The 23739-nt window shown below is 40.8% G+C and overlaps 1 protein-coding gene across 10 annotated transcripts in view; it reads right to left on the bottom strand.

Moving 5' to 3' along the window:
* Positions 1–23739, bottom strand: part of LOC139535567 (forkhead box protein P1-B) — a 209267-nt gene that overhangs the window by 162985 nt on the left and 22543 nt on the right. For 9 of the 10 annotated variants that reach the window (XM_071335094.1, XM_071335097.1, XM_071335085.1 and 6 more), the window contains exon 2: positions 8563–8661. The exons of the other annotated variant lie outside the window; for it this stretch is intronic. The gene's annotated coding sequence lies outside the window, so the exon portion shown is untranslated. The remainder of the gene's footprint in view (positions 1–8562; positions 8662–23739) is intronic. 10 annotated transcript variants of the gene reach the window in all.

The following is a 23739-nucleotide window of genomic DNA, read 5'->3' as shown; positions in this document are numbered from 1 at the left end:
AGGGAATAGAGGAGAAATGTATTATATCCATGTCTTATCTATACTGAACAAAACTATAAACGCAACATGCAACAATAACAAAGATTTTAATGAGTTACAGTTCATATGAGGAAATCAGTCAATTGAAATTCATTAGGCCCTAATCTATGGATTTCACATGACTGGGCAGGGGCGCAGCCATGGATGAGCCTGGGAGGGCATAGGCCCACCCACTTGAGAGCCAGGCCCACTGACTGGGGAGACAGTTTTTTCCCCCACAAAAGTGCTTTATTACAGACAGAAATGTAATTAGGCCCATAATAATGTACAGCGCATGCACATATAGGATGTCTCGTACTGGGAATAAATGAATTCTACTTTCACCCTGGTCACTTAATTTGGACTAAGAAAATACACTTGATGACACTGTCAAGAAGCATTATGACCATTATAATCGTATAAACCAGATAGCCTATCAGGTACATGGCCTTAAGTCGGTCATTAGTCACAAAGAGGGTGTCTTGTCCTGCTCCTGAAATCTGCTCCTACACCTACATAAGAGTTTTGACACGCTTATGTAGGTGTCATAACCAGCCATAAAATAACACAATATTTGTTACAACAGGTATGTGTCATGACAGTGTTATCACCATATTATGACAGGTTATGAAAAGTTATGTCAGACATTGTGACATTATGTAGTACTCGCAAGACCACATATTGAGTGTCTAGGTCTTGTCTAGGTGTCGGATACATTTGTCCTCGGTCTTGATTCGGTCTCGGACAGTGAGGCCTCCTAATTTCTTCCCGAGATCAGCCAGACCAGCGGAGTAAAAAACCTCATAATTATCAGCTTCCATTCAGTCAGTGCATAAAACTGTGTGGCCAGGCAAAATATATACACTCCTTTCTTAACATTAATATCTTAACAGCCTTTATATCTATTATAGACATGTTTGAGCAGTGGTGAACCTATAGGCCTTCAGTGTGTGACAGATTTGTGATTCTGAAAGGACAACAACCGTAATACCAGCGCACTCAAGTAGGAGGTGAACTTTTTGTAAAACAAAGGGCCAGTAGTGCAGTGGAGGGTATTGGCAGGTATAAGCCGTATACTCACCTTTTTTTCAGTGTGCATTGCTTATACTCACTTCTTAATCCCTACTGATGCGTATCAAAGTAGTGTAGTATATAAATGATCAATGATGTAGTACAATAGAGAAATCATGCACAAAGTAGCCTACACAATCGCAAAGCCTGTGAAATATATTCACATGCGCGCGCCGCACACATAGCCTAGTTTCAGCAGAATATCATATCTCAACTGGTTTTGGAATGGAGCAGCTCACAGAAGAATGACATCGGTAGCCAGTAGGGTAGGGTAGGGTAGGGTAGGGTAGGGTAGGGTAGGGTAGGAAAGACGTTTCAACTTATATCAACCAGTAAAATCTACCAGTAAATACTAACTAAGGCAACAATGGCTATGTAAACCAGGTACTGGAAAAGTTTAGTCCGAAGTGTTGGTTAGTATGCTATTTGTGATGCGCAATTGTCATCATGTGCTGTTTGCATCAGGGGCGTAGACATGGATGGGCCTGGGTGGACAGAGGCCCACCCACTGGGGAGCCAGGCCCTCCCAATCAGATTGATGTGGTTTAAGCATTATTCTGGACTTAGATCATCAAATAGCACGCGCTCCAGCAGGTTTATCTCTCTGGTCACCCCCAAAACCAATTCTTCCTTTGGCCGCCTCTCCTTCCAGTTCTCTGCTGCCAATGACTGGAACGAACTACAAAAATCTCTGAAACTGGAAACACTTATCTCCCTCACTAGCTTTAAGCACCAGCTGTCAGAGCAGCTCATAGATTACTGCACCTGTACATAGCCCATCTATAATTTAGCCCAAACAACTACCTCTTTACCTACTGTATTTATTTATTTATTTTGCTCCTTTGCACCCCATTATTTCTGTCTCTACTTTGCGCTTTCTTCCACTGCAAACCAACCATTCCAGTGTTTTTAGTTTTATTTTACTTGCTGTGTTGTATTTACTTCGCCACCATGGCCTTTTTATATTTTTATTTATTTATACATATATTTGTTTGCCTTCACCTCCCTTATCTCACCTCACTTGCTCACATTGTATATAGACTTATTTTTTTATTATTATTTTTTTTCACTGTATCATTGACTATATGTTTGTTTTACTCCATGTGTAACTATGTGTTGTTGTATGTGTCGAACTGCTTTGCTTTATCTTGGCCAGGTCGCAATTGTAAATGAGAACGTGTTCTCAATTTGCCTACCTGGTTAAATAAAGGTTAAATAAAATAAATAAAAAAAATGTTTGTATTTTTTCAATTAAAAAAAATTGTGATTTTGAGAGTGAAAATCTGAAAAATCTATAGGAAACAATAATTTTTTTTAAACAGGATTTCTCACACAGGGTGTCTTTCCTTCGCTGGGTGGGCCGTTTGGGAACGTTTTGGCAAAATTAGAGTATACCCACTTCTCCATGCACCACTACAACACTGCATAGGGCCGATGGAAAGACAGCAGTCACACACAACATGATGTTAAAGGATAAGCAGTCCATAAACACAGACATAATAAGCCAGTAGGTCCCAATCATAAGAATACAAAAACACAACCATTAAGCATTTCCCAAACAAAATGTACAACTATTACTTCCCATTGCAAAAAACATTTCACGTTCAGCACACAAATTAATGGATGACCTAAAGTTAAGTGAAAATATGAAACAGACAATCATAACTTCAATCAAAAATATCAAATTCCCAGTTCATGCCACAAAACCAACTTCATAAGAGGTTATAAAAATAGGTTCTATTTGACTCAATGTTCCATGACGTACACTAAGATATTGTTGGCAGAATAAATGGATGCAGTTCAATGCTAGTCCCCAAAATATTGCTATCGAGTTGTAAATCACACATTTGCTGCCTCCATTCAAGATGCACTGTTTCAGTGTCAATGACTCAATATTCTGGACAAAAACAGACGAATGTAACTAAGGCTGGGAATGACAATACAGTCAAACTATATAGGGCAATGATCACAAGTTAGTCATAACGTGGCTAATAGGCTAGTGTAACTATTTATGTAGCAAGCTAAAAACATGGAGCCTAACATTAGCTAGCTAGCTAGCTAGCTGCTAGGAGAATGTCATGTCATGCCATGCCATGCCATTGAAGGACTGACTTTTTCCCCTCAAATCGTTTTTTGGCAATACACAGCTAGAGATGCAGGTGTCATTTGGTTAGCTAGCAAGAACTTGAACGACTGTTAAACAGTTAGCATATCTCCTGCATTTGGAAATTCACTCTAGCCATCTACTCCGATTTTAGAGCACTCTCGTCTGAGTGTGGCAGAGTGTGACAAGCATTAGTTGTTGATCTTGTTGTTGTTGATGTGCATAGCTGAGGGAGAGAGAGCCTAACTTTTTCATGGTTGTTTGATCAATAGGACTATAAAGTTCTCAAAAGTAAGAGGACTTCTGTGCAGTCTCGATTTTAGAATGTAACTCGATGGGGCAAACTAAAAAAAAATGTTTTTATGCATGCCAGCAAAGACACTACACAACACTAAACAATACATTAATTGCAGTATAACGGCAACAAGCCGTGCCCACAAACTGTTAGGGCCTACATAACACTGTCCCAACAGCAGAGCTTTCTTTCCAGCACAATTGAGTGAATCCTTACCCCCGCTATAACTGGCTATCAACGGAAACTTGTCTGGCCGCGAAACAATTAATTCAGCCTCATTTCCTGCCTTTTAACAAAACATAGCTGATATGGCTGACTTGCTTAAACAATTGTGGTTTCTACTGACAATTGAGATGTGCAAACTATGGCATAAGGGAACGATCTGATAAAACCCATTCCGTAATTCTGATTAAGACATTAATGAGCGAGCGACGACGGACGTAGTCAATATAACTATGTGTTCAGCACTTTTGAAATGTACAGCGACAGAATGCAGAACATGGGCTGCTCTGACAGTATTTTCCCTGTACACCAAGTCAGAACCGTAGGATAAATAAAGGGGGCAGAAAGCAGACAACGAAACCTCTTACAATATTAGATGATGACATTTCTCAAAAACAGGTTATAGGCTACATGTGTTTTAATTTTTTATTTATTTAACCTTTATTTAACCAGATAAAGCAAAGCAGTGCGACAAAAAACAACACAGAGTTACACATGGGATAAACAAAAGTACAGTCAATAACACAATAGAAAAATCTATATACAGTGTGTGCAAATAGAGTAAGGAGGTAAGGCAATAAATAGGCCATAGTAGCAAAGTAATTGCAATTTAGCAAATTAACACTGGAGTGATAGATGTGCAGATGATGATGTGCAAGTAGAAATACTAGTGTGCAAAAGAGCAAAAAAGTAAATAAAAACAATATGGGGATGAGGTAGGTAGTTGGATGGGCTATTTACAGATGGGCTATGTACAGCTGCAGCGATCGGTAAGCTTCTCAGATAGCTGATGCTTAAAGTTAGTGAGGGAGATATAAGTCTCCAAATTCAGCCATTTTTGCAATTCGTTCCAGTCATTGGCAGCAGAGAACTGGAATGAAAGGCGGCCAAAAAAACACACACAGCCACTTCATTGAATAGCGGGCTACTGGTTGCTTTGCACTGCTTGCAGTTAGCCACTGATTCCTTCCAAACAACTCATTGTTGAATTTGCCATTTCCAACCTGCTGTGTAATTTTTTGTCCAATGGCCAATGAGCACCGATACGTTTATCTATAATTTATCTTCATTATTTATCTTTATAAGACAAAGATTAAAAAGGATTTGCCAGTAGATTGTCGACTTGATTCATGATGATGACTGCTAGCTAAGACTTTGAAAGTAAGATGTTGACATGATCAGTCCAATCAAAGCTACTGTACATATAACGTGATTTGACATCATTACATCTGTAGCCAATGACCTTGAGCCTTCTTGGAAGGGCACTTGTAATATAAAACTCTATGGCAGGACCCAAAGGGCAAAAATGTTGGATGTCTACCCTTACTAAGGACATAAACTTCACGATGACGTAGTGACCTCATGAGTGACAGAATACTGAGCCAATCACGGAGGCGTAGAAGGACCATTGTTCCTCACTGTGTTTGGGTTAGTAAAAATGTGTAGCGTAGCTCTATTTGACCTTTGCATGCATTTTTTCACTATTCTGACTGTCTAAATAATCCATGTGTTGTTCTGAAATATGAACACAGAAATACTGGACATTTTGAACTCTTATTATGGTGGTGATTTGACAAAATTACAATAATGGTCTTGAATTTGACTTTTTTCTGGTTTCGTTCTTGACTCGGTCTCTGACCCCTTTCCCCCTCCTGGTCTCGGTCTTGACTCTGTCTCGATTTTCTACGGTCTTGGATCAAATCGAGTCTCATTTTAGGTGGTCTTGAACACAACACTGATGACATGGTATGGCGTGTCATAATGTGTTATGAAAAACTAGTCTTGGAGGTGTGTTTCCTGACCAATTCCGCATTTGGTTAATGATATTTGGCCCCATTAGAAGGAAACCTATTTCACTTCCTCTAAATCCCCAGAATGAATCTAAGACAACATTTATTACAGATTTCTTGAGTTAAAGTTTTTGTCGAGGATGTTTTAGTTGCGCAATTTTACATCTAACTAAAGGTGTTTGGTGCATTACTTCTGGTGCATTACAAAAAAAATGTGCAACGTGTTGTCTTATGTTAACAGACGGAGCTGCTGGGGGGTCTGTCTCACTGTCTATGCTATTTGATAGAGAAATCACTGCAGCTGTTCACACAGTGTTAATAGGCAAATGGACACTGTCAAATCAAAATCCAACCTTAATTTACCCGTGGTGAGGCACGAATATTCCAAACTCTGTTTTAGATGAGACTTTATGACAAAAATGATCCTATTTACAGATTATAGTCAATTTTGACACTATAATAACTGTTTCTGACTCATATCAATGCCATTTATGTCGTTTTCAAAGGGATTTGTTGCTTTTTAAAGGCAGTCACTCTAAATTAAATGGGGATAGGCGGTGAACAGCAATATTCAAGTCTTTTCACAGATTTTCAATGTGATTCAAGTCTGGGCTTTAGCTGGGCCACTCAAGGACTTTCACATTCTTGTTCTGAAGCCATTCCAGCGTTGCTTTGGCTGTATGCTTGGGGTCGTTGTCCTGTTGGAACGTAAATCTTTGCTTCAGTCTAAGGTCGTTTGCAGGTTCTCATCAAGGATATGCCTGTATTTGGCTCCATTCATTGTTCCCTCTATCCTTACCAGTCTCCCAGTCCCTGCTGCTGAAAATCATCCCCATAGCATGATGTTGCCACCACCACGATTCAGGTAGGGATGGTGAGCGGTACCTGGTTTTGCATTCAGGCCAAAGAGATCTATTTTTGTCTCATCAGACCACAGAATCTTTTGACATGCTCTCATGTGCCTTCATGCGATTCCATAAATCCAAGATTGGTGAAGTGCTGTAGAGACCGTTGTCCTTCTGGCAGGTTCTCCCATCTCAGCCAAGGAACTCAGTAGTTCTGTCAGAGTGTTCATTGGGTTCTTAGTCACCTCCCTGACCAAGATCCTTCTTGCCCGGTTGCTCAGTTCGGTCGGACGGCCAGCTCTAGGCAGAGTCTGGTTAGTTCCATATTTTTTCCATTTACCAATGACGGAGACCACTGTGCTCTTGGAGACTTTCAACACTCTAGAAATGGTTTTATACCCATCCCCAGTATTATGCCTCATCACAATTCTCTGAGATCTACGGATAGTTCATTGGATTTCATGGTATAGTTTCTGATCTGACCTACAATGTCAACTGTGCGACCTTATATAGGCAGGTGTGAAACATGTTTTCACTTTGTCATTATGGGGTATTGTGTGTAGATGGGTGAGGGAGAAAAAAATCGACTTAATCCATTTTGAATTCAGGCTGCCACACAACAAAATGTGGAATAAATCAAGGGGAAAGAATACTTTATGAAGGCACTGCATGTCAGAGCCAGGGGAGTGACCTCCCTCTGGGCAAGCAGATTAAGCCCTGCCCTCCTGGCTCTAGCCTGCAGATGACCCTTGACCTGGAAATCCTGCCTCTCTCCCAGTCCACCAACTGAGGACAAGGAACTCTGATAGATACTCCTTTTCAAGAAGTTCAAGGGAAATGTGCGTCCGCGCAGGCCAGTATGCCTGGGAGGAACCCTTTTATGTTTATGGGCGATCTTGATGAGGATACATACCCATTAGGTTTCAGACATAGAGGAGGTCTGTGGTATTAGCCATGAACAAGTGCACCATCAGCACAGAGAAAGACTCAAACCATTGACCACAGAGACCACAAATGAGGCGTTAAGTAGAGTGGCACAGCAGCAGAGTGGGGCAGAGAGATAGAGAGATTTACCCCTCTTCTCCTCTCATCCATGCATTTGTCCGCTCTCCCTCTATCCACTCCTCCCCAAACCAGCCCATCTCCCTCCCTCTTCCACTCCCTCCATTTCACATTTACATCAAAACATGTTGAATGGCCCACAATGCTTTGTCACAAAATAACAACTGTCACCTTCAGCAGAATTCATTAAATCAATGTTAATGTTGTTTTCCTATAATGTAATTTCTGTAATTGAAATGTAATTCTCCAACAATATTTTGGGAAATGTTTAATTGACGTTTGCTGTAATTAATTGCTGGGCAGAAACCAAGGCAGAGGCAGGGAGAAGTTAAAAAACGCAACCTGACAGAGATTGGGAGAGAGGAAAGGGGTACTGGCGGGCCGGGGAGAGGGGCCTGCTGGGATGGTTTCATCATCACGGCCACCCCCCTGCTGATGGGATAGGGGAAGGGAGGGGAGATAGATTCTTCTTCACAGTCGGGAGATTTAATTGCACACAGATTCCATTACCTCCGCACAAATGTCACGTTCACTTCTGATCAGTGGCAAGGCAGGCCCTGGCAGTCAGCCAGACTAGAGTGCAGAAAGTATTCAGCCAATCAGAGAACCCATGGCAGACAGAGGAGAGGGACAGGGAGACTAGAGCATGCCAAAGATGTTAAAAACAAAGGACAGTCACACACACAAAGCTGCCGGTGCTACTACGACCGGTGTATCATTCAGCGAGTATGTGTGTAAGTGTGTATTTTTTGTTTTGATTGCTACTTTTCAATGATTTTGCCAATATGACACAAGGTGATCATTTAGAATGATAAAGTCATTAAAAATGAAAGACTGCCATCGGTATGATGATATTCTGTAGACGTTTGTGCAAAACATGTTCTGTGTTAAAAAATGTAACGTTAGAAACCTAACCCTAAAACTATTTCTAATTGACAAAACAAAAGAGAAAACATGTTTAGTATAATGTCTAATTTAAGTCACCATTCAAGATCCATACTTGTGTAGTAATATTTTCTGCAACGCATCAAGTTTCAATATGATAAACTTCTTGATAAATGTACACATTCTTTTAAGTTGTTTCATTATTGTTTCATTCACGAAATTAAAAGTAATTTTAGGGTAGATGTAGATAGAGTAAGAATGTGCACTTACCGTGTTCACTCGTGTAGGAAAGACTGGCGCTCCATTCTTCCAATGAGAATTCAGCTTAGGTTCTTTGGAGGCGGGATCATCAGGAGTTCACAGATGACACTGTATTTAAGTATGCGAGGGACAGACAGAAGAGAAGGACAGGGGAGATAGATATATGTCTATTACAAACAGGATGTGAAAAGGTGGGGAAATTCCCTACAGTTCACTTAACCCACATCAACCGTGAATGTGAAGAGGGAAAATTAAACGTGATCAATTCCAACCACACATATTTTACATGAGTTATGACACACTGATTCCTGTTGTCATCTCATGACCTAAATACATAGAGTCATGTCACTGTTTTAATCTTTACAAAGACAGATCAGTGGTGATTGCATAATGTGGTGATGATGCTGCTGATGAAAATGTCAGTGGTAACAAAATAACAACGTATACAACTACAGAACTCTGATTCTCATCAAACTCTGCATGTTCTCAGTGACACATTGAACTATAAACCCACACCATCGTCTGTGAGCTCTGTCTCAAAATAGTCTGAATTTTGCAAGGCCATTTTCTGAACACCATTCAGAAAATTCAGTCAGTTACAAAATTACATTTGTGAACTTGGTATGTGTGTATGGTATACCATATTTTACGATATACCGGTATTGATGCACAGACCGGTTTGGGTTTTTACTTTACCTTCTATAACGGTATTTTAATGTTTGGTTTGTTAAATGTGACACGCCGTGTGTTATGTCCATTTCTATAGTTTACTCCGCATCTTGTGTCATCTCTCTCAGCTCTCTCTCTTTGCATTCCGGTTTCCACAGACTAAGCCCCGCCCCCTGTCAAGTAGCACATTTGTTGTTCCTTGACCATAAGACACTTGCCTTCAGTCTGCAAGGTCAATGCAGCACATGCAACAATGTTGATGACAACAATGCTGTTTTCACTTTGCTTCTTATTATAAATCCCCTAGCGTTCTATATTTACACTACTAGTTTACATTTCTTACATCTGAAAACTGCTAGTTTGTATTTTCCTAGGCAGTTGGGCCTAAATCATGTTAGCCGCAAATGCTAATTGCTAGTTAGCTGGCTAGCTAATAAATGTACTGAGTCAGAGCAAACGTAACTAGCTATACAGCCTGATAATACCAATACCTAAATTAGCATGTTGTTTGTGTTACAGTATCCTCTAAATCAAAGAGGAATACTCAAAGCATGAATATGTTAAGTACATAAAGTAGCTAAGACAAAACATTAAATGTAGCCAAAGACTACAGGGTCCCCTAGGAAACACTTGTCAACACGTTGGTTCCTACCCTGTCACAATAACTCCTTCCTGGCATTTTCATTCGTTGTCATGTCAAACAACACTGTATTCAAAGTGCCCACTATTATATTCTAACTACAGAATTAGAATAATAATTCTATTTCCATGGAACCAACAGTTCACCCAAGTGTTTTGCTCTAAATGGCAAATCAAATCGCAACATTTGGTTAAAAATAAGCCCTAGATTGTTTGGCCATATCGTGCAGCCCTACGTGGCAGTGTGGAAATTATCTCAAATAAGCGCAGGAAATACAGAAATTTATGAAAATACAGATTTTTGGGGGGGGATTCAGTTGAACAGTATAAAGCAATCAGAATGGAGAAAGACCCATTGAAATCACTTAGAATGTATGTGTTGCCACCCTAGGATCACTCACTACTCAAAGCAAATTTAGAACTATTATTATTCAAAAACATAAAATACCGTCAAATACTGTCATTCTTAAAAAAAAAAATACAGTGATATCATATTTTAGCCATATCGCCCAGCCCTAGTGTGTGGGCGTGTGTGTGCGTGACCATCTATATCTTTAGGCCTCTCTGTTTATGGCATGAGTGTATAATGCACTTTTGTTCTCCCACCAGAAGAACAGACCTTGGAGATCCAGCTCCATTAATTGACCTTGCCTATGAGAGCCAGTGTCAAAAGACTAAATATATAACTCTGACTCTTTCTCTGTGCAGCAGTAGTGTGTAGAGGCTCCAAACCAGACACAACAAGCCACAGGCCCGCCATCCCAACTCCTCATAATTCATGAGTGTGGAATTCAGCTAACCCCATTAACGCGGCATTGTTTCCACAGCCGAGCCACATTCCTCTGCCCGCCATCAGCCTCTGAACCCCAGATAAGACCCCTCTGATTACCCGCCTGCATGCCTGTCATTACTCCCCAAAAATATGTTGATCCCAATAGACGGCTTCACCCCTCTGAATTTATGGCTGCTCCACTTTGCTCAAAGGAGCATTGGCTCAAAAAGGCCCTGTAACTTTGAGACCCCGCACAGAAGGCACTCAACAGGCTATTGAGAAAAGACTCAATAAAAAAGCATACCCCCATGCAGAATTTACAATGGCTCCAAGAAAATCTAATTGATGAGATCATTCTAAAAGAGATTCGATTCATGGTCTCATGTAAGGGATGTAAAGAAAGTGTGAGAGTAAAAGTACTTTTGAAGGTAGGTCATTTTACTTCACTTCTCAAATTAGCAGGCAGCAGTTAAAGAGTGGCTGTTTAGTTTATAGATGTGCCACTGGCTTTCCATCCCAAAAACTGAACAAACAGCCAAACACTGTATGATACAGTACAGTATCTTGAAAGTCATATTCACTGCCACAACATCCAATAGACATAGCTTAGCTGTTGTACTGTATATGTTTCACTTGTGGACTTCCACACAGCAGCTGCTCAACACACAACTTTCAGCTTCAGAAGCATGTGTTTTTAATCTCTCCTTTTCACCCAAATTACAATCTTTGTCAGTTTCAAAGGGAACTAGTAACCAGCCACTTTAAATTAGTGTGTTAATTGATACTTATTTGTGTGTCAAGTTTCCAAGCGATCTGACGACAAACTTGTGGAGAAGGTTTTTGTTCTACCCAGGTCCATGAATCATTAGGTAAACTGGATGGGAGCAAGGACAACCTACTTTTCCCTAGGGCTGGGCGGTATACCGTATTTTACAATATACCGGTATTGATGCACGGACCGGTTTGGGTTTTTACTTTATCTTCTAAAACGGTATTTGAATGTTTGGTTTGTTACCATTATTTTGGCCATATCGCCCTACTTTTCCCCCCTCCATGTCCAATACACAGAGGGATCACAGTCAACGGGACATCAAACCACACATAATAAGGGCCCCATTGACAAACGTCAATACCAAAACATTATATATGGACCAAATGGTGGTTGGTAGCCTCAGAATGCTGTCTGTGTCCAACACAGTCCACCTGAGCTGCGACTGCCTGTCATCAGGTAGCTAGCAGGGCTCCATCTGACTAAAGAGAGAGAACATGGTGGCTGGATCGGATCAATGGCTTGACCCATTAAGTCACAGCACTCCTAGTACCTCATCTAATAAGAGCCGGGCTCCAGGAGCACCCATGGCTGACCCATGCTGCTGGTGACAATTATAAGAGAGTGGTCTTTCAGCAGTGACGCCCACTTGACCTGGCAGCGCAAAGGCAAGGAGGAGATCCACATGATTTAAACTCCTCCCTAAGACGTGCTGACAAGGTTAGAGGGTCAACGCAGACATTAACAGGTCAGTGTGTGGCTCACTTGGGAACAATTACTCCCAGTCACAGCTAAGTGGACACTTGATTGAACACGACGGAGGCAGGACACACTTTCCACAGATAACAATCCCCAGAGCCATTTAGGATAAAAAGCCCTTGTGATACAGCCTTTATGGGCAAAATTCATCTTCCTTTTCCCTTTTAAAGCAATGTGAGAGTGATAGAGAGACATTCTCTGGAGGCGATGAGCCTCTGAACATTAACATTTTCTACCAATGCTAATAGCAGCTTATGACATCCTGACAATTACAAGGTGACAGAAAATAATAAAACAATGGAGAGACTCTGTTAATTTCATTAGGAATCAATGGATCCGTTTTCTTGCTTTTTGTTACAGAATATCGAACATTTTAAGATAAACTGATAATATAGTGTTTTGTACTTTTACAATTAAGTATAAATGGTCTCAAGGCTCCAAACCAATTAAGTTTGAAACCAATGCAATCCAAATATCTAGAAATAGGCCTATATGTGCTTATACTGTAAATATACTTGAGATGAATGAGGGCTATTTTGTTAAGGTAGAAGCAGACTTGGCAGTGATATTCATGTGTTTACTAATTAGATCTGCCATTGTTGCATTGTCTTGTTTTTTCCAATCTGACCTTTGACCTACTGACAGTTTGACCCACCTCCCACCACAATGAGTAAAACTTCTCCCGGTAAAGCTGATGTTTTTTCCACGTACACAGTAAAACCGTCTACATGATTCCCATCCGAAACAGTTCGGAACAGTTTGTGCATATATTATGACAACATTTTGTGACGTTTTTGTTTTGGTCTTTTTCGGCTGTTTGTGCACACACACAGAAATTCTCGAGGAAAGATGAAGTTCGGGAACCAAAGTCTACACCCCTTCGTCTGTCATTGGTCAACAGTAGGGATTCTTCAATAAAGTGTTTGTTGTCATTCAACGATAACAAGACAAGAGTTTGGACACACCTACTCATTCAAGGGGTTTTCTTTATTTTTACTATGTTGTAGAATAATAGTGAAGACATTAAAACTATGAAATAAAACTAAGAATCATGTATTAACCAAAAGTGTTAAACAAATCAAAATATATTTGAGATTTAGCCACCCTTTAAATAGATGACATCTTTGCACACGCTTGGCATTCTCTCAACCAGCATCACCTGGAATGTTTTTCCAACAATCTTGAAGGAGTGCTCACATATGCTGAGCACTTGTTGGCTGCTTTTCCTTCACTCTGCGGTCCAACTCATCCCAAACCATCTCAATTGGGTTGAGGTCGGGTGATTGTGGAGGCCAGGTCATCTGATGCAGCACTCCATAACTCTCCTTCTTGGTCAAATAGCCCTTACACAGCCTGTAGGTGTGTTTTGCGTCATTGTCCTGTTGAAAAACAAATGATAGTCCCACTAAGTGCAAACCAGATGGGATGGTGTATCGCTGCATAATGCTGTGGTAGCCATGCTGGTTAAGTGTGCCTTGAATTCTAAATAAATCACAGACAGTGTCACCAACAAAACACCCCCACACCATCACACCTCCTCCTCCATGCTTCACGGTGGGAACCAGACATGCAGAGATAATCTGTTCACCTACTCTGCGTCTCACAAAGACATGGCGGTTGGAAACAGAAATCTAAAATTTGGACTCATCAGACCAAAGGTCAGATTTCCACTGCTCTAATGTCCATTGCTCGTGTTTGTTGGCCCAAGCAAGTCTCTTCTTCTTATTGGTTTCCTTCAGTAGCGTTTTTTTGAAGGCCTGATTCACGCATTCTCCTCTCAACAGTTGATGTTGAGATGTGTCTGTTACTTAAACTCTGAGGTGCAATCTGAGGTGCAGTTAATTAACGATTTCTGAGGCTGGTAACTCTAATGAACTTATCCTCTGCAGCAGAGGTAACTCTGGGTCTTCCTTTCCTGAAGCGGTCCTCATGAGAGCCAGTTTCATCATAGCGCTTGATGGTTTTTGCGATTGCACTTGAAGAAACTTTCAAAGTTCTTGAGATTTTCCAGATTGACTGACATTCATGTCTTAAAGTAATAATGGACTGTAGTTTCTCTTTGCTTATTTGAGCTGTTATTTGCCATATTATGGACTTGGTCTTTTACCAAATAGGGCTATCTTCTGTACACCACCCATACCATGTCACAACACAACTGATTGGCTCAAACGCATTAAGGAAAGAAATGAACTTTTAACAAGGCATACCTGTTAATTGAAATGCATTCCAGGTGACTACCTCATGAAGCTGGTTGAGAGAATGCCAAGAGTGTGCAAAGCTGTCATCAAGGCAAAAGGTGGCTACTTTGAAGAATCTAAAATATACATTGACTTATTTAACACTGTTTTTGGTTACTACAGTACATGATGCCATATGTGTTATTTCATAGTTTTGATGTCTTCACCATTATTCTACAATGTTGAAAATAGTAAAAATAAAGAAAAACCCTGGAATGAGTAGGTGTGTCCAAACTTTTGACTAGTACTGTATATATAAATGAAAAACAGATGTGTAGGTCAATATCTTGCAGATAGATCTCCGTGTAAAGTGGTCACTCCATACTTTTCATGCACAAGCATGGCTTATCGATTTGCAAACACATTTTCCCAATTTGCATAAGCTGTGTGTTGGTTGAGGTATTGTTTTTTTGTTCATTGTTTATTTATTTTTCCTTCTCTGAAAATCAGTTCCACATTGTCCTCCCTCTGCAGTGGGCTGAAGCAGCTGTTGGCTGTTAGTGGCTGCAGACGACACAGTTCACCACTTCTCCAGGAGAAATCGAGACAGAGTGCACCACAGCTGCAGCTGATGAGAGCGGGTGTAAAAGTGTGGCAGACAGAGAGAGGAGATGGAGGTTGAGAGAGACGGAGATAGTGGGAGAGTGAGAGTGAGGATGAGAAAGAGAGAGTGCGTGAATGAGAAAGAGATTGAGAGAGTGAGAGAGAAAAAAGGCCAGGCATTGTCTTCCACACTCATGTTCCAGAAATAGAATGACTTTTCTCATAAGATGGTAGAAAAATCACTCTATCCAACAGAGCCCGGCGGACTATGTCATTACAGGTCCATCCTCATCACAGGCACTTCCCCTCTCCACGGCGGAGGAGCATGAGGCCAGGCGAGCGAGCGGTAGAGGAGCCAGGAAGCCATGCTTTAAGAAGGAGGAAAGGAGCTGAGGCGGAGGATGTCTCCCCTCTCTCTCTCTCTCTCTCCAGCTCCGCTCATTAACTGGGATCCTTTCCAATTCATTTAGGACCCCTGAGATACAACCTTCCCCCAGAATTTACCGAAATGACACAATATTAACAGATTTGCATATGCAGTACTGTGGAAGCAACAGGCTCTCCTGCTCAATTGACCTATTGGTTGTTGTGGCAGCGGAGTTATTCCCGGGGACGATTTTGTACCAAGTGTGCGTCATGTGAATACCATCTGGGTACCACTTATTTAAAGCTGGCAGAAGTCCCGTGGCAGCCACCCTGGCAATGAGGAGGAAGGGAATAAATTGCATCATTTACTTAACATCCATTTGCCGTTGTGCCCGTTAAAAACCCATGACTAAATAATTTGGTTATTTCGGCTGCCAGTTACCGCTGTCAGCCAAATTGCGTTGTACATGCGACAAACAGTGCAACTGTCAAACGGCTGATGAAGGAGGTATAGAAGATGTTAACCACATGAAATCACATTTACAGCAAGTATATTAACAACCCTCAATCCATTTACAGCAAAGAAATGTCCCAGCACATTATGTACAGCACACCACACATAAACAGACAATAAACACATTGTAATTATAATGCCAACTCTTTAATTAGTGGGTCATTTGGGGATGGTCGAACTCACTAATTGTCAGAGTGATGTGAATGGATGGGGGGGGGGGGGGGGGGGCACGTAAGGAGATCAAGCCTCGGGCCCAAAGTTATATATTCCCTACTCTCCTAGCGTGTTAGGAAGCAGAAAATTCAATTGGCATGGTTCCAAAGTAGAAGAGTTGAGTTCCAAACAACCTAAATCAGGAGGGACAAACATGCAAATCATTTACATGAGCTAAACTGTAAGAAAGCCTAACACATCTAAAGGTCTCACATAATGAAGGTTTCAGAGTGAGAACAATAAGTGTGCCCATTATTAACTGGCTAACAGGTGATCTGCGGTAATAATGTCAACTCTAGGGCCCAGTTATCCATCTGGATTTGCCTATCGGATAGGATTAAATGCATAGAAATAGAATGAATATAACGGACGAATCATTGACTTGAATGGGGACTCTGGTTCTATGTATTCTATTTCTATGCATTTAATCCTATCCGATAGCCGAAATACGGATAGATAACTTTGGAAAAACTGGGCCCAGAGGACCAACGACAGCTTCAATAAGATCCATTTCCAAGGGGTTACAATACAATATTGAGAACATATTTGTATCCAAAGATTTACTTGTCCACATTTTCACCCACATACCCTGCTAATTGCCCTGTGGAATATTACACCTGATTACTTAACAGATACCTTGCCTCACAGGCTGTAAATAGGATTGTAAACATGTATTTGACCTAACGACAACCTATCCATAACAGGGGAGGACAAAAGATACTTTGTGCAATCCATTTTCTGTAGAACATCTACTGTACTGGAAATCACTGACAATGTGAAGTACACATAACAATGGAGCATGAATGTACACCCTGTGATACAGTGGGTGCATTGCAACCAACAGTTAGTATGTGCGCTGTGCTACACATTAGCGCTGGATTTCTTAAAAAACTACTAATGGGAGATTACATACATTTTATTAGATTTTATTTAACTAGGCAAGTCAGTTAAGAACAAATTGTCATTTATAATGACGGCCTACCAAAGGCAAAAGGCCTCCTGCGGGGACGGGGGCCTGGGATTAAAATAAATAAATACAATATAAATATAGGACAAAACACACATCACAACAAGAGAGACAACACTACATAAAGAGAGACCTAAGACAACAACATAGCAAGGCAGCAACTGTGTGTTACATGCACCTGCGTGTTAAAGCAAACCAAAAACCTACAAGAATAAACAAGCCAACCAGTTGATCTCTTGTTATTACCGTGTCAAGTAAAAATGATACCAGACAACTGCGTCTAGGTTCTCTACTCCCACGCCCAATGAAATATCAACCTATCAGGAGCATTGGAAACCAAAGGCTAATGAATGTAAAAAATACTTAGAGTATACACATTTTTATTTGATTTAAAAAATATATATATTATATAACTCAAGCACAATTGACTTGATTTAGTTACACATTTCAAACATGGACAGTACAGGGATATTTTACCACCGATCTTGATAAGAGATTACTATACCAGACAATTTTCTTTTAAAGACAGTATTTATTGGATTACATTAAACTAATTGAATAATAATAATAAGAGTAGGCTACACCAACATTAGTTTTCCATTCATACGTGTCAGGTAAATTCCCACACAGTAGATTTGCCTGGTTAAAATGAGGAAATACTTTATTTCAGTTGTATGGACTGATTGTCAAATAGATTAATCGCCCTTAGTCTGCTCAAAGTAGGACTAAGTTGTTCCGATGATTATACCAACCAGAGGCTGAACATATCTTGAAAGACTTTGGTTACAAGCAAGCCTAAGGTGACACCAACATCATCTTTTAGGGAGCGGTAATGAGGTTACCAATTATGGTTGCAATTGAGATCAGCTGTGCGGGTGAATTTAGCACATATTGATGGTTTAACAAGAGATCAGCTGTGCGGGTGAATTTAGCACATATTGATGGTTTAACAAGAGATCAGCTGGTGATAATCTGGTAGCCATTGATGGTTGCAATGGCGAAGGTGCATAAAGATGTCAGAATATAGATTTGATGTTATTGTTTTACCTCTATCCACCAAGTTTTTAAACAACGGCGCGCAACCTGGTTCAACGCGCCAATAAATCAGCATAATATACTTTAGTTTTTTTTCAAAGTGCCGCCGTCTTGGAGCTAGAATTGGGATCATTTATACTGCGCTAATGATGACACAAAAAAAGTCAAGGAGAGAAATGTACAATACAGCGAACTTAGCAAACGTGGCATTTGTGGTAAGTACATAGGGGCCGCCATCCTTATGGACCTCAGCTATTGGCCCAGTATATCTTCAGGTAATGTATCATCTAACAACTAGAGTCATGTCAGCCTGGTGATGACAACCTGGCTGTCTTTTGTTGACATGTTGTTCAATGGTCGGTTGGCCCCCTTGAAGTTTACTATAAACTATCAAAATAAAGAGAGTCGCACACTCCACCCTGAAGAAGGCACAGGGATGCCGAAACGTTGGTAAATACCCAATCAATTACTGGGAGTTTATATATGGAGTGTGCAACTCCCTTTATTTTGATAGTTTATAGTTTATTCGCCATTAGTCAGCACCTCAACACAAAATAATTTTTCTGGGTGTGCGGCAGCTCATGTTTTTTATTCTACCCTTGAAGTTTACCCAAATAACAACACAACACCTCAGTTCCAACAGCATGATCTCACATGATAGGAAAGGAGAGTCAGCTCCAGTGTGATTGGTATGATGGGCGGGTAAGCCCAGGTACAATCAGAGGTGGAGACTAAACAAAAATAAACAACACCAATGTATTTGCAGAGTGTAAAATCCTATAGTAGCTAAACAGGTTCCGACAGTCAATCTCACCAGGAGATGTGGTCAGCCCGCGACTCCACTTTGAAGAATGACTGCATACAAAACAGTCAAATTCCATCATCTCTCGTTTTCAATTAACCTGTCCATGTGAGGTTTATCTGCCACCTTATTGTGTTCCACTAGGTCATTTATGTGAGACCGGCCGCTATATAGAAAAGAGAGCCGAGATAGAGAAATATTGTGAGGGATACTAATCTACCATCCATCTCATATTCTAATGTATCCACTATGCTCTAAAAAGAGGCTACTCGTCTATTCATTTTATGAGGCATTTACAAAAAAAGATGACACTGCAAGAGTTTCACATGGTGATTAAAACTCTTTGAATTAGCCCTTCAATCATCACTTACAATTGGGTATAAAGTACACAGAAACACACTCCCGAAGCCTAAACCTGACTACTCTATAATATTAAGTGAAAATATTGATTTACTCATTTCCAACTATGGGGCTCGCCGTTAAATTGAGATATTGATAAGTCAACACGTAAAAGTGTGTACATAATGTCATAATTCCACAACGATAGTATTAACGTCATGGTATTTTGCAGGACATGTGTCCCACAACACCCGCATATCAACCAATCAGCATCCAGGATCCCAAACAACTGGTCCAATAACTCACAACCTTATTTCTCCATCCACAACAAATACCTTTTCAACTTTACTGTAAGCCTGTTATTAAACACAATGGCAATACTAGAAATCCTACCAGTGAGTTGGATGCTCTGCTACGGAATAATACTGGATGTGCATTCACTTAAGTGCTTTGACGTCCCTTGTCAGTGTAACATTCCAGATTTCAAACACAAGGAAGCTGTGTTTGGTCCTTTTGGTAGTGACGTACATTTCACCACCTACAGTATGTTATAATAACATGTAACTCCACAGACTCCCAAAATCTCATGTAACTAGGGTATTTAAGTGCTACCTAAAGCATACCTTATCAAGAGTGTGCAAATGCATACAGTAGCCTATATGCCTACTGTATGTGAAGCAGTAGCGGTCGGTGCCCATATGGGAGGATTATTTTATTATTTAATGAAAAGATTTCATGAGCATGGCCTTATTTCTATTATAGCATATTGGATGACTGTCATTCATATTCCATTCACCCAGCTCAATGTAACAGCGATAGGTTTAGGCTACTACATGATACTCTAATTATCCTTATACTCAACATGAGGTTGTTACAACCTAGCCTACGAATGGAAGTTTATACCGTAGGTGGACAGGTTGAGTGACAAATTAGAGTAATCAAGGTGACAGACAGTGACACATTCAATACCAGCTTGCACACTCTTGCCTGCATCTAGCTGATCTAGGGTGTAATCATTAGTCCAAAAGTTGCAGATGAGAGTTTTTATTGGACAAATTCAGGTAGGTTTATCCCCGCAACGTTCCGTTTCCTTCCGTTTAGTCATCCAGGTCCTGAGGCAGCAAAGCATCCCCAAACCATCACACTACAGCCACCATGCCTGACCGTTGGTATACGGTTCTTATTGTGGAAAACAGTGTTTGGTTTTAGCCAGGAATAATGGGAACCATGTCATCGTCCAATGTTTTCACAACCTGATTCGAGTCCACCTGTAGTAAATTCAATTGATTAAACTGAATGGACATGACTTGGAAAGGCTCATTCCGGTCTATATAAGATCCCACAGTTGACAGTGCATGTCAGAGGAAAAAACAAGCCATGAGGTCGAAGGAATTGTCCGTAGAGCTCCAAGGCAGGATTGTGTCGAGGCACAGATCTGGGGAAGGATACCATAACATGTCTGCAGCATTGAAGGTCCCCAAAAACACAGTGGTCTCCACCATTCATAAATGGAAGAAGTTTGGATCCACCAAGAGTCTTTGTAGAGCTGGCCGCCCGGACAAACTGAGCAATTGCGGGAGAAGGGCTTTGGTCAGGGAGGTGAACCCGATGGTCACTCTGACATGGCTCCAGAGTTCCTCTGTGGAGATGGGAGAACCTTCCAGAAGGACAACTATCTCTGCAGCACTCCACCAATCAGGCCTTTATGGTAGAGTTGCCAGACAGAAGCCACTCCTCAGTAAAAGGCGCATGACAGCCCACTTGGAGTTTGCCAAAAGGCACCTAATGGACTCTCAGACCATGAGAAACAAGAATATCTGGTCTGGATGAAACCAAGATTGAACTTTCTGGCCTGAATGCCAAGAGTCACATCTTGAGGAAAGCTGGCACCATCCCTACAGTGAAACATGGTGGTGGCAGCATCTTGCTGTGGGGATGTTTTTTAGCGGCAGGGACTAGGAGACTAGTCAGGATCAAAAGGAAAGATGAACGGAGCAAAGTACAGAGAGATCCTTAATGAAAACCTGCTCCAGAGCGCTCAGGACCTCAGACTGGGGCGAAGGTTCATCTTCCAACAGGATAACGACCCTAAGCACACTGCCAAGACAACTCAGGAGTGGCTTCGGGACAATTCTCAGAATGTAGAAAAAATTTAAAATAAAGCAAAATCTTGGAATGAGTAGGTGTGTATCAGGTGTGTATCACGACTAGCGCTAGCTAACATTGACTACCTAACTAAATACTGTATATACAGTACTAGTCAAAAGTTTGGACACAACTACTCATTCCAGGGTATTTCTTTATTTTTACTATTTTCAACATTGTAGAATAATAGTGAAGACATAAAAACTATGAAATAACACATATGGAATCATGTACTGTAGTAACCAAAAAAGTGTTAATCAAATAAATGTGATATTCTTCAAAGTAGCCACCCTTTGCTTGATGACACTCCTGGCATTCTCTAAACCAGCTTCATGAGGTAGTCACCTGGAATGCATTTCAATTAACACGTGTGCCTTGTTAAAAGTTAATTTGTGGAATTTCTTCCCTTCTCAATTGTTTTGAGCCAATCAGTGCTGTTCTGACAAGGTATGGGCGGTATACAGAAAATAGCCCTATTTGGTAAAAGACCAAGTCCATAATATGGCCAGAACAGCTCAAATAAGCAAAGCTAAAAACGACAGTCCATCGTTACTTTACGACATGAAGGTCAATCAATCCGGAACATTTCAAGAACTTTGAAAGTTTCTTCAAGTGCAGTCGCAAAAACCAACAAGCGCTATGATGAAACTGGCTCTCATGAGGACCGCCACAGGAAAGGAAGACCTAGAGTTACCTCTGCTACAGAGGATAAGTTCATTAGAATTACCAGCCTCCAAAATTGCAGCCCCAAAACATTATTCAGACTTCAAGTAACAGACACATCTCAACATCAGGCCTTCATTGCTGAAAAGAAACCACTACTAAAGGACACCAATAATAATAAGAGACTTGCTTGGGCCAAGAAACACAAGCAATGGACATTAGACCGGTCGAAATCTGTCCTTTGGTCTGAAGAGTCAAATTTGAGGTTTTTGGTTCCAAACGCTGTGTCTTTGTGAGACGCAGAGTAGGTGAATGGATGATCTCCACATGTGTGGTTCCCCCCATGAATCATGGAGGAGGAGGTGTGATGGTGCTTTTCTGGTGACGCTGTCTGTGATTTATTTAGAATTCAAGGCATACTTAACCAGCATGGCTACCACAGCTTTCTGTAGTGATATGCCATCCCATCTGGTTTGCACTTAGTGGGACTATCTGTTTTTCAACAGGACAATGACTAAACTCACCTCCAGGCTGTGTAAGGGCTATTTGACCAAGAAGGAGAGTGATGGAGTGCTGCATCAGATGACCTGGCCTCCACAATCACCCGACCTCAACCCAATTGAGATGGTTTTGGATGAGTTGGACCGCAGCGTGAAGAAAAAGCAGCCAACAAGTGCTCAGCATATGTGGGAACTCCTTCAAGACTGTTGGAAAAGCATTCCTCATGAAGCTGGTTAAGAGAATGCCAAGAGTGTGCAAAGCTGTCATCAAGGCAAAGGGTTGCTACTTTGAAGAATCTAAAATGTAAAATATATTTTGATTTGTTTAACACTTTTTTGGTTACTACATGATTCCATGTGTTAATTCATAGTTTATGTCTTCATTATTATTCTACAATGACGAAAATAGTAAAAATAAAGAAAATTCCTTGAATGAGTAGGTGTGTCCAAACTTTTGACTGGTCTTGTATATACAGTATTTAGTTAGGTAGTTAATGTATATATATATAATAAATTAGGGATGCACGATATATCGGTGAACATATCAGAATCGTACGATATTAGCTAAAAATGCCAACATCGGTATTAGCCCAATGTCTACTTTAAGGCCGATGTGAAAAAACCAATGTCAAAGCTGTGTGCATGCCTATATAACGTAGGTACATGATGTGATGACGCCACGTAAAATTTTGAGCTGCACGTGCAACACAGCATTCCTAACCTAGCCCACAGTTTCTGCTGTGTGGATCGAGCAGTCAACAAGTCGAGCAGTCATTTGAAAGAGTAAGAACATTTCAGCGAGACAACTCAAAGGCGAAATACATTAATGCCAAGATAATGGAATTTATTGACCTTGACCTCACCCACGACAGCGTTCTTGACTGGTCGAGCACCGGTACACACTAACATTACTAAGTGCGTTATTGTTCAGATGTTGCACTACCGGAGTTACACAGTAATAACGTCACTGCTATCAGCTTCACGACATACTATGGAATGCCGTTTGGGTCTTTGCGTGTCAAACAAGATACACGTCAAACAACACTATGACAAGAACCCTATTTGACGCGTTAAATAATTTTTTCATTTGACACGTCAAATAACACAGTTCTATTATAGAATGTTGTGTGTTCTGAATTTGCACTTGCAAGCCAAGCGCCAATACTGCTATCAGTACCACGGCCAAGAACAATGTGTTTACAATCCCGCATTGGTAATAAAGCATTATTTGTTCGAACACAACTTCTGGGGTAG

Source organism: Salvelinus alpinus, chromosome 12, assembly GCF_045679555.1.
Source record: "Salvelinus alpinus chromosome 12, SLU_Salpinus.1, whole genome shotgun sequence".
Taxonomy (NCBI): domain Eukaryota; kingdom Metazoa; phylum Chordata; class Actinopteri; order Salmoniformes; family Salmonidae; genus Salvelinus; species Salvelinus alpinus.
This window is presented reverse-complemented; position numbering and strand designations above follow the sequence as displayed.